This window comes from Macrotis lagotis, chromosome 3 (genome assembly GCF_037893015.1).
Source record: "Macrotis lagotis isolate mMagLag1 chromosome 3, bilby.v1.9.chrom.fasta, whole genome shotgun sequence".
In the NCBI taxonomy this organism is placed as follows: Eukaryota; Metazoa; Chordata; class Mammalia; order Peramelemorphia; family Peramelidae; genus Macrotis; species Macrotis lagotis.
Genome location: NC_133660.1, coordinates 225,385,774 through 225,403,992, shown reverse-complemented (window position 1 = coordinate 225,403,992; position 18,219 = coordinate 225,385,774). Strand labels below are relative to the sequence as shown.

Below are 18,219 nucleotides of genomic sequence, written 5' to 3'. Positions count from 1 at the left end.
TGATACATAGATTGTGTATGTACTCCTTACTCCACTCCTCTTCTATGTCTTAGGTGATGCTTTTGTGAATTATCATTATCATAAATCTATCCCCTGCTGGTCATCCCTTGAGTGATGAGCCTCACTTCATACAGGACTACACTGGTCTTCAGGCATCCTATCCCTAAGACTGTTACTCAAAGTGTTTTCCAGCCTTGAAAGATCCTGACATTTCCTGTATTTTGTGACCACGGCTGTGAAAATCCCTGGCCAATGTTCCTGCCACAAAAAGGAATCAGATCATTTGAAATGCCCATAACTAAACTTCTGGAGAATTAATTAGTACCTCAAAGGTCAGTAACGGTAGGTTATTGCTTTGACACATAGTAACCCAAATGAACATTAAGAACATAATAGTCACCTCAGTTCTAAACAGGGCTAGCTTTGCCCTACTGCCTCTTCTTTTCACTTTTATGTGGTTAGTAATTATTTTTCTAGGGACAGCTGCCAGAAAGGAAGTGTCACATCCTGTCATGAAGTATTCATTTTGATTTTGGGGTTCACATAAAGGATATCAAATTGACATTTCACAATCTTTATCAGCTTAATTTCTTCTTTTAAGTGTAATACAAATTGATTTTAAAATATAATAGGCTAAATAATGTGGTTCTACTTCAAATAATGACAGAAATTATTTTGGAGCATCAGCAGGTAATAGCCTTAGGTCTGGGAATAATGCTTAGCAGCTTATAATCAGGAAGCCTACTTTTGCACAGGAGCAGAAAGGGAAAAAAATGCTTTAATTCTTTCCTACTGACAGCCTCAGGGGATTTTATTTTATCTGTTTGTTTTTATTCTTTTTGTTTTATTTTGTTATATCTTCAACCATATTGCAGGTTCCTTTGGGTGGCTATCCTATACTCTTCCTTTGCAGAAGGCACTAAATAAAGTGAAGACTTACATATCTATAGTGATTTAAACATATTTTTCAGTGAGAGGTAGAGTGCAAGCAGTAAGATGCGTTTACAGATGAACAGACTAAGGCTTCAAGAGATGAAATGGCTTGCCATTGGTTGGAGAAATCATAGCAAGACCAACATCCTAACTTGCACTTCACCAATTAAAGTCAGTTGCTTTTGCAATCACATGACCAACTGTAATCTTTTTAATAGCAAAGGGCATCAGATAATAGAAAAAAAATTAGTGAAATTTGATACATGCAAATATTAGAGTAGATTCCATTCTGTAGCCATCTTGCATAAATTAACTTTGAAATGAACAAATTAAGATTAAATTGACTCATATGTTGCAACACAAATGTTGGACTACAAATAGCTACTGGAATTAAAGAAACAATTCCCTCAGAGTACAGGATAATTTCTTCCCACTGCTATTGAAGCATCTTTTTGACTCACATATGGCATGCATCAGCATAGAAATTTACATAGTGAAGTATCACAACTTAACTTTTCCTTTATAAAGCAATAGTTTGAATTCCATATCATTCTCCCTCTGTCCTCCACCATGGGAACAGTCCTCTTCCCCATGAAGCTTCTGGAACTACCTCCACCTCAAGAAAGTCTGAGTAAACTAACAACTAATACTGGTACCAGTGTTGATTCCACTGTAGCAGTAGCAGAAGCAGAAAGGATAATTCAATTCAATAAGCATTTAAATACAAAATATGCATAAAGGTCGGGGAATATAAAGAAGAAAAAAACCAGCTCACATCTCTCAATTAAAATAAAGTAACTCTCTACAAGTCTACAGATATATGGATACAAGGTGATATGAAAAGCGTGAGGCACTAACAAATGAAGAGAAGCCTCCTGGAGGGTGGCCCAGAAGGAATCTTTTGAAGGAAGAAAAAGTCTGAGAGACAGAAAGTGCAAGGAAATGTATTCCAGTACTGGAAAATGTACTGTACACATACCATTTGGTCACCTGTGAGTGAGGGTGAAAAATGCAATGTCAAGTCTGGCAAACAACTAAGAGTCCAGGTTTGACTATAAGTTGTCTAAACGGGCAAGGGCTGAGTGTGGCTTCCTGAGCTTTAAATTATTTTTATAACAGAGCTATTCAATTTAATTCAACTTAACATTTCATAAATTTCTTAAGGAGACAGAACATTCAAGGCATTACACTGACTTATAAAAAAAGACATAGGATCATACATTTAATTTTTCTCTTATCAGAATGCTTTTATTTTTTCAATGACATAAAAAACAAATTTTTGCATTCTTTTAAAATTTCTGAGTTCCAAATTCTCTCCCTCCCTCCCTTTTTTCCTCCCTCCTAGAGAAGGTAAACAATTTGATATAGATTATAAAGGTGAAGTCATACAAAATATATCCCATATTAGCCATGTTGTAAGAGAGAACACAGACCAAAATAGAAAATAAAATAAAATTTTAAAAAATATGCTTCAATCTGCATTCAGACTCCAGAATCTGCTTGGAAGTGGATGGCATTTTTTCATCCTAAATATTTTAGAATTGTCTTGGATCACTGTATTGCTGAGCCTATCACCATTTACAATTGATTATTGTACAATATTGCTGCTACTTTGTACACCATTCTTCTGCTTCTGCCACTTCACTTTGCAATAATAGTTCATGCAAGTCTTTCTAGGATATTCTGAGAGCAAGCTGCTCATCATTTCTTATAGTTCAATAGTATTCCATCACAATCATTTATCATTCATTCCCCCAGCTGATGGGCATTCTCTAAATCTCCAATTCTTTGTCACCACAAAAAAGGTGCAATAAATATTATTTGTACATATAGGTCTTTTTCTTTTTTCTTTTGTGATCTTTCTCTGGGATATAGACCTAGCTGTGAAATTGCTTGGTCAAAGAATGGAGAGCAATGATTCACAACTCCACCAATAATATATTAATATTCCAATTTTTCTACATATCCAGTATTTGTCATTTTCCTTTTCTGTCATATTAGTCAGTCTGACAAGGATGAAGTAGCACTCAGAGTTGTTTTAATTTTCATTTCTTAAATCAATAGTGACTTTTTTTGTAGGACTAGTTTTGATTTCTTCTGAAAATTGCCTGTTCATAGCATTCAATCATTTATCAATGGGGAAATGGCTTAGTATGCTTATAGATTTGGTTTAATTCTATATGAGAGAAATGAGGCTATTATCAGAGAAACTTGATGCAAACATTTCCCCCCACTTTCTGCTTTCCTTCTAATCTTGGCTGTATTGGTTTTGGTCATTCTCCTCTTCTGGAGCAGAAGGTAAATAAGCTGACTGCAGAGGTTGTGCATGGGAGGTGAACAACACTGACCTCTAGACTACAGCCATGCTCACACCTTTGACAGAAGTCCACAACAATGCTAATTACCTCAATTGTGTAACAATTTGATTACTTGATGCTGGCAAGACATGAAGCCTCTCAAAGTTATTTCAACTGTGCATACAAATAATTCTTGTGACAAAGTCATTCATGAGCCTGACAACTCCAATAGTAGACAGATAGAAAAGCCTATTGTTAGAGGAGTATAACATGAAAATGGGAGGAGTATGTAGATCTCTTTGATCAATTCCTGGTATCTTATGTATACTTTACCCCCCAAGTTTGTGAAATTGTTCTGGTCAATGGTTATATTATCTACTCACAAAATTCCAAGACTTACAAAACTTGATCCTGTGAAGTTCAGAGAAAGGGTCATTGATGGCCTACCTGTAGAATACCAGAATACAATTGCAAGCATAAGGCCAGGCAGACCATCAACTCATCCTCTTCTGAATCAGCTGATTGACAGCACTTTTCAGTGTCATTTTTTTTCAGGCAATCAAGAAACTTTTATTAAGCACCTACTATGTTTGGTACTGGTATTTAATAGTTATATCTTTTTTAAATTTTTTTTGAACTTTACAGTTTTTCCTCCAATCTTGCTTCCCTCCCCCACCCATCACAGAAGGCAGTCTGATAGTCTTTACATTGTTTCCATGATATACACTGATCAAAACTGAATGTGTTGAGAAATCATAACCTTAAGGAAAAAATAAAAGCATAAATTGAATGTAATAGTCTTTTGTCTTTGTTTAAACTCCACAATTTTTTCTTTGGAATCAGATGGTATTCTCCATCGCAGATATCCTAAAATTGTTCCTGATTGTTGCACTGACGAAATGAGCAAGTCCACTAAGAGTGATCATCAACCCCATATTGCTGTTATGATGTATAGTGTTCTTCTGGTTCTGCTCATCTTGGTCAGAATCAGTTCATGCAAATCCTTCCAAGCTTCCCTGAATTCCCATCCCTCCTGGTTTCTAAGTTTTCCATGACATACACATACCACAGTTTGCTAAGCCATTCCCCAACTGAAGGACATTTACTTGATTTCCAATTCTTTGCCACCACAAAGAGGGCTGCAATGAATATTTTTGTACAAGTGATGCTTTTACCCTTTTTCATCATCTCTTCAGGGTATAGACCCAGTAGTGGTATTGCTGGATCAAAGGGTATGCACATTTTTGTTGCCCTTTGTGTTTAGTTCCAAATTGCTCTCTAGAAAGAATGGATGAGTTCACAGCTCCACCAACAATGTAACAGTGTCCCCAATTTCCCACAACCCTTCCAACATTGATCATTGTCTTTTCTGGTCATAGTGGCCAGTCTGAGAGATAGGAGGTGGTATCTCAGAGATTCAGCATCATCTTCTAACAAGTCTTACAAACCCGATTCTGAGGTATGTAGTAACACAGCAAAACATGAGCAACATTAGTTTGTGACAGTGTAATGTTTGCTTTGAGGCTCTACTATCCCCTGCAACAGTAGATGTAACCCAAAAACACTGTAATGATTTTTGCCATTTTTGACAACAAAGCATGTTGAAAAAATACATGTTTCCTGCAAGTTTTAGTTATTTTTTTGTTTTAGGTTCATTTACAGGGTGGTTAGAAAGAAACTAACATAAATTGTAACTAAAATTGATCCCTTGTGAAATTTGTATTTTAGCCCAAATCTGGCTCAAAATATTTAGCACTGGGACAAAAGAAAAACATTTTTTCCAGCACCAAAAGAATTACTACTGTGTCTTGTAACCCTAATCTGTTCCTCAGATCCACCACTCTATTTCTTAGCCCATACCAGATGGTTTTGAGGGAGCATAGTGAAACCTCCTTTTATTGATAGAGAAGCCAAGATCCAGAGAGAAGAATGGACTTTTGCTCACAAAGGTAGAGGCATTTTCAGATTCTGCTCCATCACCCTCCTTATTTCCAATTCTTCATCATCCTCACTTCCAGGTCTAGAACTCTGTCTCTTGGCTTCAAGTCTCAGCTGAAACCCTCCCCCCTTCCACAAGAGGCCCTTTTCGGCCCATAATGCTGGCCTCGTCCTACTGAGATCATCTCCAACATAACCTGTCTATGTCTTGTCTACACATACTCATTTGTAGGCTATTACCCCCTTTGGATAACAAACTTCTCAAGAACTGGGATTATTTTTTGAGGGGAGGGGTACTTTCTTTGTATCCTTAGTAGAGGCCTGTCACACAGCTGATGCTTGATAAATGCTGATTTGTTGACATTGAGGATACTCCAATGATGGCATTATAGGTGGCCCAAGGCAATCCTGCTAAAGGAAAGACACAGTAGGGGCAATATTTGCTTAGAAGGCTTATATAATAAAGTTCACATTTCTGGAAAAGAGTACCACTGGGCAGGTGGAAGGAGGAAAACAAGCTTCTAAGTGTCTAGGCTATGCCAAGACATTCTGCCAAGTGATGACCAAAGATTATTTCATGTGATTCTCACCATCCCCTGAGAGGTAGTCATGCAGCTAAGTGTGTGGCTGAGGTCAAATCTGAACTCAGGTCTTCCTGCCTTTAGACCTAGTATTCTATTTACTGGGTCACCCATTTATTATATTTATATTGTACACTGTGTTCAGTAATGACTTACATAGAACACGTGCTCTATAATTATTTATTGAATAGATCAATGTAAATCTTTCATTAATCTTTTTTGGGGGGAAATATTAGGCAAAGTATTCAACCAGAATCTAGATTTAATGGAAGCTTGAGATCAAACTAAAGCGGAACATCAACTTGTCTTAAAAATGACTTGGGCTAAATTTACCAAAAACAAAAGAAAACCAAAAAAACCCCAACAAAACTTGTCCAACATGGAATATCTGTAAAAACCATATAATTGGAAATGTGTTCAATTTGAATGCAGACTTATGATATGTTGATTAGAAATCACTCATATCTATTCACTGAACAATGATGTCTCTCAAAAGCTTTTTCTAGGCTAGCTGCCATTTTTTACATGGACTTGGAAATTATTAAAGTTACAAACTTTTAAAAAGTCTGTAATTCATTTTTTTCATTAACTCTGGTTTACCTTTCTTCTAGTTAGTCTCTACTAAGGACTACTTTATAGCATTCATTGTGGTTTTTTACCTTATTGCAAATATTATAACATTTTCTGTTATGATGGTAATAGTTCTTCTTTGTAAAGTAGTTAGCAGTTTAAAGGTGCTTTTAAGTAAACAAACACCTTTAAATGTTTAAAGTCAGTCTGCTATTTATTCTAAGTAAACACTATTCATTGACTTAATAAATTTCCTGCTTTCTCTACTTAATCAAGGTAAAATCCAGCACATACACATATACACAAAATGTATCTTTGAGAATGGAAAAATTTATGACAGGTTAAAACTTTAGCAAATCTCTCTGTACTGTTGATACCTCCAGTACTTCTAACAACAGTGTGACAAACACAAGTTGTTTTGCTTGACTTCCTCAGGTCAGAGTAACTACCAGAGATGATGGAACAGAAGGTAAAATTGCTGGAAGAAGTTGGTGGACACTGGTATGACTGCCCTTAGGAACCAGTGGTAGCAGTTCAGTTTTAGCCAAGTGCTTTGTCAGGTTACCCTTGATTACTGGGATAGCTACAGCCAAAAGTAATTTTAAAAATTGAGTCACCATGTTTTTGGAGGAAACATGCTGAGACAGGAAAATAGGGATAAACAGGCAAGGCTAGACAGATAGAGAAATGTAAAAGAATTTTGAGGAAAAAGTATAGCTCCTTCTTAAAAATGTGATTCCCAGTTTCTTTTTATTAAATTATTTTCAAAATGTTACCTATTTGTGTAGTCTGAACTCAAAATTTTGTGATTATTTCAGTATAATTTATCAAAAAGATAATTTTTGTCATGTTGATTTTGTTTTACTGTTACTTGTATATATCTTATCTCCCCCTATTAAATAGTAAGCTACCAGAAGGCAGGGACGACTATATTTTATTTGTCTTTCCATCTTCTCTACTACTACATAACATACTTTGTATATTCTACACACATAGTAAATGTATATTCTACACACAAGATAGCTATATCTTTTCTGTGAGTTTTGAAATGGCCTTGGTTCAATACACTAACTTTCTGATATGACACAAATCAGTTTAATTTTCAAATACACACACACACACACACACACACACACACACTATGAATCATTCTGGCAATGGAAGAAAAGGATGGAGAGATGAGAAAAGATGAGACAAACAATGTGTTATCTGCTCAAAATGGATCTGGAATCATCGCTCAAGGTGACCTGTAAGTTAAATGAATATAGTGTTCTATGTTATAGTTCCCTGGACTGCTCTCTGACTCAGTCCCTCTACTCTATGCTGAAGGAATCCATGTCAGGGATAATGTTGGAAAAAATGTAAGTGAATCAGAAGGGGGAAAAATGAAAACTTAAAGAATAACTAACATTTTAACATGAAAATTGCTTGTAAATAAATAACAATGGTGTACATATACAGATACAAAGGGGTATTTATTTTCTGCTCTCCCAACCACTTTATATAACTGAATATAACTTGGCAAGACCCCAGGGATAGTCCTATGGTATTGACACAGAGAGCAGAAGGCAAACATTGGTTCAAGGTGAGCATAAGAAGTAAAAAGGTACCTATAAGACAAAACTTCAACAGGCCTCAACTCACCAGGGAAAAAAAAGTTTACTTGAATTTGTTTCTCCAAATCCATTGCACTCTAGCTCCAGATCACCAACTATGGTTTTGTAGCTATTTTGCAGTTCTCCAAAAGGAGAAGTCAAGAATTGTAATTTTGATGTCTTTCTTGTAAATAATTCTCTTAGCATACAGATATTGAGAAAATTGTTCTCTATACTTTTTAATAAGGAAGAAAGCTTATTCTCAAAAATTCTCAAAAGCTTATCACATGTATGAAGAATCTAATAGTAAAATTAAAATACAAATATTCAAAAATTACAATAAGTCTTCATATTGACAGCAAGCTACATTCTAGAAGCAAATTTTAAAATTATGTAGAGTTTAATTTTCCAGATGAAGCAACATTTAAATAATAAGCAGCAACTTGAATTTGAGATCTGATGGCCAATCAAAAAATAGTTTTGTAGTTAGGGACGATGCCTTATCTAAATTTTTTATCTCCTTCAGCACCAAAAATGGTGCTTTTGCACATGGTGAGTACTTAATGTTTAATGAATTGAATGGAATTTCAGTAATTAATGGAAATACCAATATAAAATTTTTTAAAGTGGATGATAACTAATTTTAAAGGGTAGTAATCAGTAAATACATGTAAAGTACACTTGACATACAGCACAATAGCATACCATACAAAGCAGTTAGCTGAATTTTTAAAAATCTGTCTTATCATTATTGCAACAAATCAGAAGGTACAAAAACTTCTATCATTGTCAGGGCAATCTGAAAGCTTTTGGGGGTAGATTTTGACAGCTGTTTTTGAGAGATTTTTTGGAAAGACTGAGGGTCACATGATGGTTTTTGGAAAACCTGATCCAGGATGTCGTTCATTTGGCATGTAATTATGCAGGAAGATTATGCACAACATTATTTCCAGGGTACACTGAAGGACCACATGCTTCTCTTCTTCTGTAAATACAACATTAGAATTCTTAGTTCACTGTGGAGTTGTGAGAAATGAATGGGTCCTCAGAAAGTCATGGCTGTCACACGTTAACTGATGCAGTTTATGCAAAGAGATGCTAGTTAAGTTATACTGAAAGACTATTTGACTTATAACCTGGATCCAAGATGATCACATGTACAAAAGGAAAACTAAAAACTTAGTGGCCTACAGCATTTAGACTAACTCAACAAGCCAAAATGTTCAAATGTTAGATCTAGACTCTCTATATTAAGCAATGGCAGAGTGGAATTAAGGGCTGTATTGCTACCCTCTTAACTCATTTTATTCCCTGTAGCAGATAGAGGTAATATGGACCAAAGGGTTGAGTTTGTTGTTGAACTTATTCCTCCCCCCCCTGAAATTATAAAGTAGGAAATCTGTCTGCTCTCTTAAATTGCCATGTCATCAGCACTAGCAGCTTTACCTTTCATTCTTGTAAACCAAGACCTGCCTTTAAAATGCAAAAGGTAAAACTCAATTTTTCAGTCTTTGCTCTGTCATCATGCTGTGGCTTCATGCTGTCAAAGTCTCAGATCATTTACTTAAATGGTAACCAAATTCAAAGGCACACAACACTGAGGAATGAGGTCTAAAACTTGGAAAAAATTCTTACCATTACCAGGTTATATATACCTGGAAAGACTACATTGCACCACTTTTAAAATTAAAAAGTATTTTTAAAACTCAAATTTTGTGATCTGACTATAAAATAATGAGACTCAAAAACCAGACACAAACATACTACAGTTTATACATTCAAACTATTGTACTTTAAAGTACTCACCTAGGGAAGTTTTGTATTTATCTCCAAAATAAAGCTACTGATCAAATCTTTAGGTGAATTCTGAAGTTGCTTATGAGACACAAAAAAATCCCCCCCCAACTTTTTTGGTGTTTTTTTCTTCTTTTCTCTCTCTTTTTTAGGTGTTTGCAAGGCAAATGGGGTTAAGTGCTCCCTGTTTTTTGTTATGGACCATTTTTACTCAGATCGCTAAATTCTTGTCATACATGGTTCTGCCCTTTCCTCACTCTGCTTTTTTAGAAACTATAGATTTCAAATGATTTCAAAAGAAAATATGAATACAGTAGGGTGGTTGTTTTTTCAACTTTTATTTAATGACAAATGGTCCATGCTACTTAAAAATTATTACTGTAATAGCTTCCACTGGGAAATATATTAGATCCTTACCTGTCAAAAGTCTTAATATTTATCCATGACTAGTATTTCTAAAAACTTTTAAATGTATTCATTTGCTATTTTTCTAAAATACTCTTTACACTAATCCTTAAAAACTATTTTTTAACTATTTAAAAATGTTATTAGAGAATATTATCACCAATTTAAGTTATTTATCACCCTTTCTCACCAAAATTAGCTTCCCACTTTATGAAGAGGTGGTTTATTTTACATGTTGAAAAAATTCAAAACAGAGATGCTATCTATTCAAGAAGATAAATACTTCTTTCACAAGGTTTTTTTTTTAAAAAAAGAACAAATGATACAAGTGATGTCAAACTTTTTTGACCTGAGAAAGGAACTTCCTCTCACATTCCAGTATTATTGTTCATTGAAGAATTCTCAACTTCTGAACAGCAGAGTAACTTTTGATATTGATCAATCACAATGAAAATTGTCAAAAATTAGTATTTGTTTGAATATATCTAGAACATCTATATCAAAGACTCAATAATCCTTCCAAAGATTTTAAACACTTTCAAATAAATTATACTTCAAAACATCACAGATTCATGATTTCCTCATGGATTAGATGTAAGCACAGGGTCTTAAGCTTGGGTTCATGACTTTATTATTTAAAATATTTTGGTATCTATACTTTGGTATAATTGATTTCCTTGAAAAATTCATATATTTCATTTTATGCCCTTAAAAATAGTATTGAGTTCACAGATTTTGCCATGTTGTCAAAGAAATTTGTGACCAAAAGTGTTTAAAACTTTGTTCTAAGCAAATCAGTTTCCCTCTCCCTACAGTACATCATTTCATGAGTTGCTAGAGCCAATCAGTCCACAGTGACACTCTTCAAATTCAGATTGTTTAGTCTTTGGATGACAGACTTATAGTCTGTCACCTGCCTATCTTAGAAGTCTTTCTAATTTACCCAGCTCATCTTGTACTACCACTGGAAACAGAATTAAACAATGCATCCAAATCACAAGAAACCAATAGAAGAAAACTTTGGCAAGGTTGAGTTCCATTCTTTAGTAAAAAGGTGGAACTTCTCCCTTAGTTTCACACTTTTCTAGTGAAGAGCTTAATGGCAAACTCTTATTTTCACTGACAGAGCAACATTTCAATACTCAAATCATTTACTGCCAGACAATGTAGATTCTCCAAGAGCTATTCTAATTTTTTAATTCATCATAATTCATCCAAGAACTTCCTTACCAAGAATAACAATGTCTTTGTATCTTAAATTATTTCCTATCATGTATTTTTCAAAAAATTCTAATATTTTGAAGGCAATAATTGCTACTTTTCTACTAAACAAGAAAGATATATCAAGTGATAAACAGTCTTTAGAGCAATCCTTGAGGACTATTTTTTTAAAACTCATAACTCAGATTATCACTAAAAATATATTCTACTATATTCAACCTAAAAATAACTATTAAAACTAATTCCAATTTACCTCTGTAATTAAAAAAGAAGAGATAAGCCAAGTGATCTGTTGAGAGTTCTACAGCTAAGACTGTGTAAGGCAGCATCTGAAATCTGGTCTTCCAGACTCCAAGTGGAAAATTTGAGTTAGTCCTTAAAGTGACCATGGCTCACAGTAGTATGAAAATTAGGGGATTTCGTGAAAACAGATCTGCCCAGTAGCCATGTAATCCCTGAGCCTGATCTAAAAATCTTTTATTAAAAGTACTGCTTCTTTAAAATTTACAAATTTTTCACATTTGCAATGAAATGTTTGAAATACTTGAACTACATAAGCAATTTTCTAACACATGAAGGACTTACATAAGGCAAAGCTTCCCTGGCTACTGTAAGAAATAAAAACTGCTATACTTTGTACCATCTCATGCTGTTTGATTCCATCACCATTTAAGGGAAGTCTTATCTTCTTATGACTGCAAGTCTCATGGAAAACTAATTGCCTAGCATATAAGCTCTTCCAGTGACCATTTCTGTTTACCTTTTTGCATAACACAAAAAATTAGCAGCATTGTTAACATGAATGAGTAATACTGACCTTCACTGGTCTTGATAGGACTGGAAACACAAACACTCCACTCTGTCCTGTAGATAAGCATATTGGAAAAGAAATTAGTGATAAATGCTCATACTTTTAAAGGATTTCTGTATGAATTGAAATGTTTGTTGTTGTTGATTTTTTTACCATTTTTTAAATCCCACATGCATTCTTTTCAAAGACGTATGTTGTATTTTTCTGCCCTTTCATACAAAGATTAATTAAAAATGTCTAAAAATGGCACTAATTTTTATCTTACTTCAATTATTATTTGTGAACCACTATGCATGCAGTCTCCCATGTTCATGACTTAACTTTATTTTTGACTCTTTCCTTTCCCCAAAGTTCTCCTAAGCAAAATGACCTGGCATTACAGATCCCCATCTCTGTAATATCTGTTACCACCTCTCCTTTGCTCTTGATTATGATGGTCACCTTCCTCTCTCCCTGACCCATACAAATCCACATTACTTACTGCTACAATAGTCACCTTACAGCTCTTCCTATCATTATCATTCATTCCATAGCTGAAATAACTTCTTATCTAGTCATGATATTTACCACTCAAAAAATTTAATGACTCTTTTTTTGTCTCATGAATAAAGTTAAAATTAATCTACCTGGCATTCTAGGCTTTTGAGAATCTAGAACTAGCCTAACCAGGCAACTTTTTCACTTAAATTTTTATACATACACTCTACTTTCCAGTCACATAAGAACAGCACAGCTCCCCATTCCTATCCCAACATACTGTCTCAAATACTTGGGCCTATGAGAACAACTTTAATTAGGCATAGAATGAAAGAGAAGACTCTAGCAACATGGGGATAGGTAGACTTTATGTAGCCTTTCCTTTTTATCTTATTGAATTCCCATTTTTAAAAAGTCTAACTTGAAATCTCTTCTAAGAAAATCTCCTTCCCCATCAAAAATGCACCTGAGGCCAATAACAGTATGAAGTAAGGTTATGCATGTGAATGAACTCTTACTAAACTGAAAGCTTCTTAAGGACAAGGGACATATCTTTATCAAAATTCCTAGTATTCTTCATACAACAAACATTTAAATGTTGGTTATGAATGAATATTTACACTATTCAAAGAGAAAAAGCATTCAGTAAAATATAACATTAAAAACAACCAGCTGAATGAGTGTTACTCTTCAAAATCTGGAGGTTGACAAGTGAGTTTAGAAGGCAAAGAGGGCACAAGTGTTAAAGAACTGATAAAGAAAGAAAAAAAGATCATAGGAGTAAAGGGGGAGAGTTAAAGGAGGGGGAGAGTTAAAGGAAGGGCAACAGAGAAAGCACCTCCAACTAGAAGTTCTTTCAGCCTAGACAGAGGGTTAGCTAGTAAACTATCATTACTTTTCATATGAGAATATAAGACAGTCCAAGATGTAGCTCCCTCCTTTTCCTACTTCCAGTCTCTGCTTCTCTCTAAACCATGTTCCACACAACTAACAAATTAATCATTATAAAGCAGAGGTCCAGTCATGTCACTCTCCTCAAGAAGTTCTAGGATAAAATACAAACTTTTCTGTTGATCCTTTGGCATTTCTGTTTAAAAGTCATTCATAATCTATCCCTAAGCCTATCTTCCAGGTTTACTGCACATCACTCTCCTTGACACACCATTTAGCTTAAGCAAATTGGTTGGCTTCTGCTTCCCAAAGACGATCTTCAATATCCTTGTCTTTTCACACTCATCTTCAAACCCTCCAGAATAGTCTCCCTTTTCACTTCTGCTTCTTGGAACACCAAGCATCCTTCAAGACTTAGAGAAAGTACAATTTCCTTCATAGAGTCTACCTTTCCCCATGTTGCTAGAGTTCTCTCTTTCAGCAGTACCTGGTGATGACTGATCTGTGGTGTGTGTGTCATTCATTTCACCCCAACGGAATATACACGCATTAAAGGCAAAGGTTTTTCCTGTATATCTTTGCAGCCTGAATGTTTACATGGTATCTGACAAATAGTAGGTGTTTAACAATTGCTTGTTGAGTGATTGAATGATTAACACTTATGAGGTTAACTAAGCCCATATTATTTTTAGCACATAAAATAGGCAGCATATGAATTACATCACTATGGAATTTATTATATTATCTAACCCAATTTAGCAAAAAAGACCCCCCCCCCCCCAGCTCTCTAACTTCCTAGTCTGCAATAGCTTACCCATATCTTGCATAATAGTCACTTTTCCCTATGGGGAATCTCTTAGGAAAAATAAAATTAATGGATTTATTTCATTATCCAGTTAAATCAATTAGCATACACCTTAAATAAAATATTGGTATATTATTTATTATAAAGGTTTTAAAGTTGACAGAGTACCTAGCCCTATCTATAAAGTAGAGTATTACACCCTTGCCGAGGGAAATATTGGAGTAGTTGGGTACTCAGTGGATAGAGCATCAGTTCTCAAGTCAAGAAGATTCATCTTCCTGGGTTCAAATCTGGCCTCAGATAAACAAGCTGTATGACTCTGGGTAAGTCACTTAATCCTTTTGCTTCAGTTTCTTCATCTATAAAATGAGCTGGAGAATGAAATGGCAAAATACTCTGGCAACTTTGCAAAGAATAGGGTCATGAAGAGTCAGACACAGCAGAATAACAATAATTGCACAATTTTCCAAATTGTAATTCACTTCTACTCATTCCTCATCAATTTTGTATTCAATTCACTGAACACCTGCAATGTCTGTCTCAAATATGTGACCTTACACACTAATATTAGGGATTGGCTTTCTAAATCTATGTCATAAACATGGATAACGAGTAGTTTTTAATTCATTTCACTTTCCGCAAATAAATTCCTGGACTGATAACCTGTTTGAAAAATCATGCATCTTACTGAAGTTGTTCTGTAACATACTGGGCCTGATATAATTACACAAACAAAAATATTTACAAGTATCACTAAACTGTGAGATCCTTGGGAGCAGAAACTATTTTTGTATCTGAAGCACTTAGCATTCAGTAGGCACTTAAAATATGTTTCTTGACTTGAATTGATTTTACCACATATACAGAATCCCTCTTCCATTTGGATCCTATATAAGCTCATAATCCATGCTTGTGGCAAAGACATATAGCAAGCATATTTTCCTGGTCCCATGCCCTGTTTAATATGAATAAATGGAGAATCATTGGACATTTATCTCTGTGGTTATATTCACCAAGGAATCTTGTATGAGCTTAACATAAGAATGATAGAGTAAAGCCCCACAGAAAGGATTTTGAGGCTTTGTTCTGTTTTGCTGAGTTGGATTGTTCTTTTTAATCATTAACAGAGGAACATAGGATATTTTCCATAGCTTTCAGTTAATTCTGTGACTACAATGATATAAAGTGCAATTCAGAATCATTTGTGAAGGACTGTCTGTTCCCTTTTCATATTTTTGAGAATCTTCTCCATAGACATGCAGATCATTCTCATCAAGATTTTACAAAGACTAGACAAAGAAGAATCAATAGCCTAGTGTTTATAAACCCCAAAACATAAATCACCTAGGAAATAATTTCCTAGTTGATAGGAGCTGCAAGAAAAACTGTAAAGCAGTCAGACAGAAATTAGGTACAGACCAATAGCTCACAAATTTTTGCTCAATAAATACAAAATGGACATATGTCCTACATATTAAAGATTAAAGTAAAAAATTACAAGAAAAGTTGATCATATGACTCTTGCAGCAATGGGGACAGAATGAAATATTAACTAGCAAAAGAAACAATTAAAAAAGAAAATAACTTTATTGCATGAAATGGAAAAGGTTTTAAAAATTAATATTGGGGCAGCTAGGTGGCACAGTGGATGAGAATTGGCCCTGAAGTCAGGAGTGCCTGAGTTCAAATCCGGCCTCAGACACTTAATAATTACCTGTGTGACCTTGGGCAAAGCACTGCCTTAAAAAAAATTTAAAAATAATATTAACAGTTAATATAAAAGTATATTCCACATTACTAATAATAAGAGAAATGCAAGTCAAAACAAACCTGAGATTTCATCTTATACTCAGCAAATAGGCAAAGATAAAAGCCAAGAAGAGACCAGGCTGGAAGGGTTAAGAAAGTCAGACTTACTAATGCATTGTTGGAAGAGTTTTAAATTATGTAACTACGGAAGTAATTTGGAATTAAGTCTCCTCAACTAATCTAAATATACTTTTTCTTTAATGTCATTCCATTTCTTCTCACCTAGACTAAAAACTATGACTGACTAGGAATGTCTATGTAATGTTCACCCTCAAGACATACTTCCTTTTTTTTTAAGGTTTTTTTCTTGCAAGGCAATTATTAAGTGTCTGAGGCCGGATTTGAACTCAGGCACTCCTGACTCCAGGGTCAGTGCTCTATCCACTATGCCACCTAGCTGCCCCAAGACAAACTTTCAATTGACTTAATGGAGGTTTTTATCACCTGATAAAGGGATCAGGGTTAACTAGAATAAAATGGATATTTAGGATTAATAGACTCATTTGACCCTTACACAAAAAAATGAAATCACTGTGGTTATCAATCTACTAGGGAATAGCTAAACAAATTGAAGTACATGAATATAATAGAATATATTATTCCATAAGAAATAAAGAGCATGTATAGCAAGATGTATATGAACTAATACAAAGTAAAATAAGTAGAGGAATAAAAAACACTAAAATACAATAAAAATAATATAGCAACACCATATAGTAACACAAAAATTGACACTAAATGTTGTATACTTGTAAAGAAATGTTGTATACTTATAAAGAAAAGAACAAGCTTTCCCCAAAAAAGGTCTCCTCCTGCTCCTCTGCAGACATTATGATTCACAGGTATAGCATACTGCATATGATATCAGATATTTTTCTTGATTAGTTTTATTGGTTTTTTTCCTCTTTTTGTTTTTAAAACATTATTTCTTATAAGGGATGGGATTCTAGGTAGCTGGAAGGAAGGGAAACAGAATCTAGTAATATAACAACAAAAAATCTAATTAAAATAAAGATTTTGTAGAGATCAGAAAGATATTTTGGGAGTATTAGTATGGTTCATAATTTTTCATTCTTTTGGTATTTCCTAATTTGAGATGCTAAGCTTCAGTGCTTTCTAGATTATGTTGTTTCCAGTAGGGATTTCCTTTGAGTGTCCTTAGTCTGGTCCAGCTGGCATTCCATATTCCTAAATTCCTTTTTAAAAAAATTCTTCCCATAGCACTTCAGGGACTGAGATATTAAGTCTAAATATGGTGGCTCCTCTCTCAATGATGATTCACCATAATTATATATAAACCTATAATATAATTATAATACAATTGAATCATCAATGAAAGCCATCAACTTGCTCTAGCTTCTATCACAAAAAAGTAGTGGCAGCTGCTATATTCTAATTAACACAGATAATTCTGTCAAGTAGCCAGACACAACAACATTGCAAAATGGAAATTTTATAGCACTAGAAAACTGATTGAGGAGTTTGTGGAGTAGCTTAGGATCTTAACGCTCAGAAAAAGCAAAGCATATTATAATTTATTTGTGTTAAGAGGCTATGGGGACATGAATTGTAACTATTTGAAAAAATATTTTGAAGTTGAAGGATTAGTTATTAATCTTCAATACCATTAACAGTTCCACATTTTTGATGACAGACATTTACATAAAGCTTTTAAAAATATCCTGTGAAACTACTTCCTAATCCCACATCAATAAATTCTAAATTAGGAAGTAAAAGTGACAGCACTGTTAAAATGAATCAGAAGAGAAATCAACAATATTATTCTACTGCCATGTCAGCTCAATGAATTGCAAAGAAATGGGTAGAATGTACTCATTTGAAACTGATGTCCCCAAAGAGCAGCCATTAACTCAGGGCAATGGAAAAAAGGTTGAAAGATGTGACAGTAAAGGAGAAATACCAGTGAGTACCTCTGAGCAATGCTGTCATGAGGTGAAACAGTAAAGTTAAGTCAGAAGGAAGCAAATCAAAATCGAGGCCTAGTCAAGTCTACCAAATGGATCTCCTTTCTAGGAGATCAAGAAAATTCACATGCCAAGTTGAAATACAAACTCTCCAGCACAGCCAAAAA

General features: G+C 34.5%; 1 protein-coding gene across 3 annotated transcripts in view; it reads right to left on the bottom strand.

The window, feature by feature from the left end:
• The window catches only part of CTBP1 (C-terminal binding protein 1), a 456,395-nt gene that overhangs the window by 408,051 nt on the left and 30,125 nt on the right, over positions 1 to 18,219 (bottom strand). For all 3 annotated transcript variants that reach the window (XM_074229968.1, XM_074229969.1, XM_074229967.1), the window contains exon 2: positions 12,152 to 12,198. The gene's annotated coding sequence lies outside the window, so the exon portion shown is untranslated. The remainder of the gene's footprint in view (positions 1 to 12,151; positions 12,199 to 18,219) is intronic.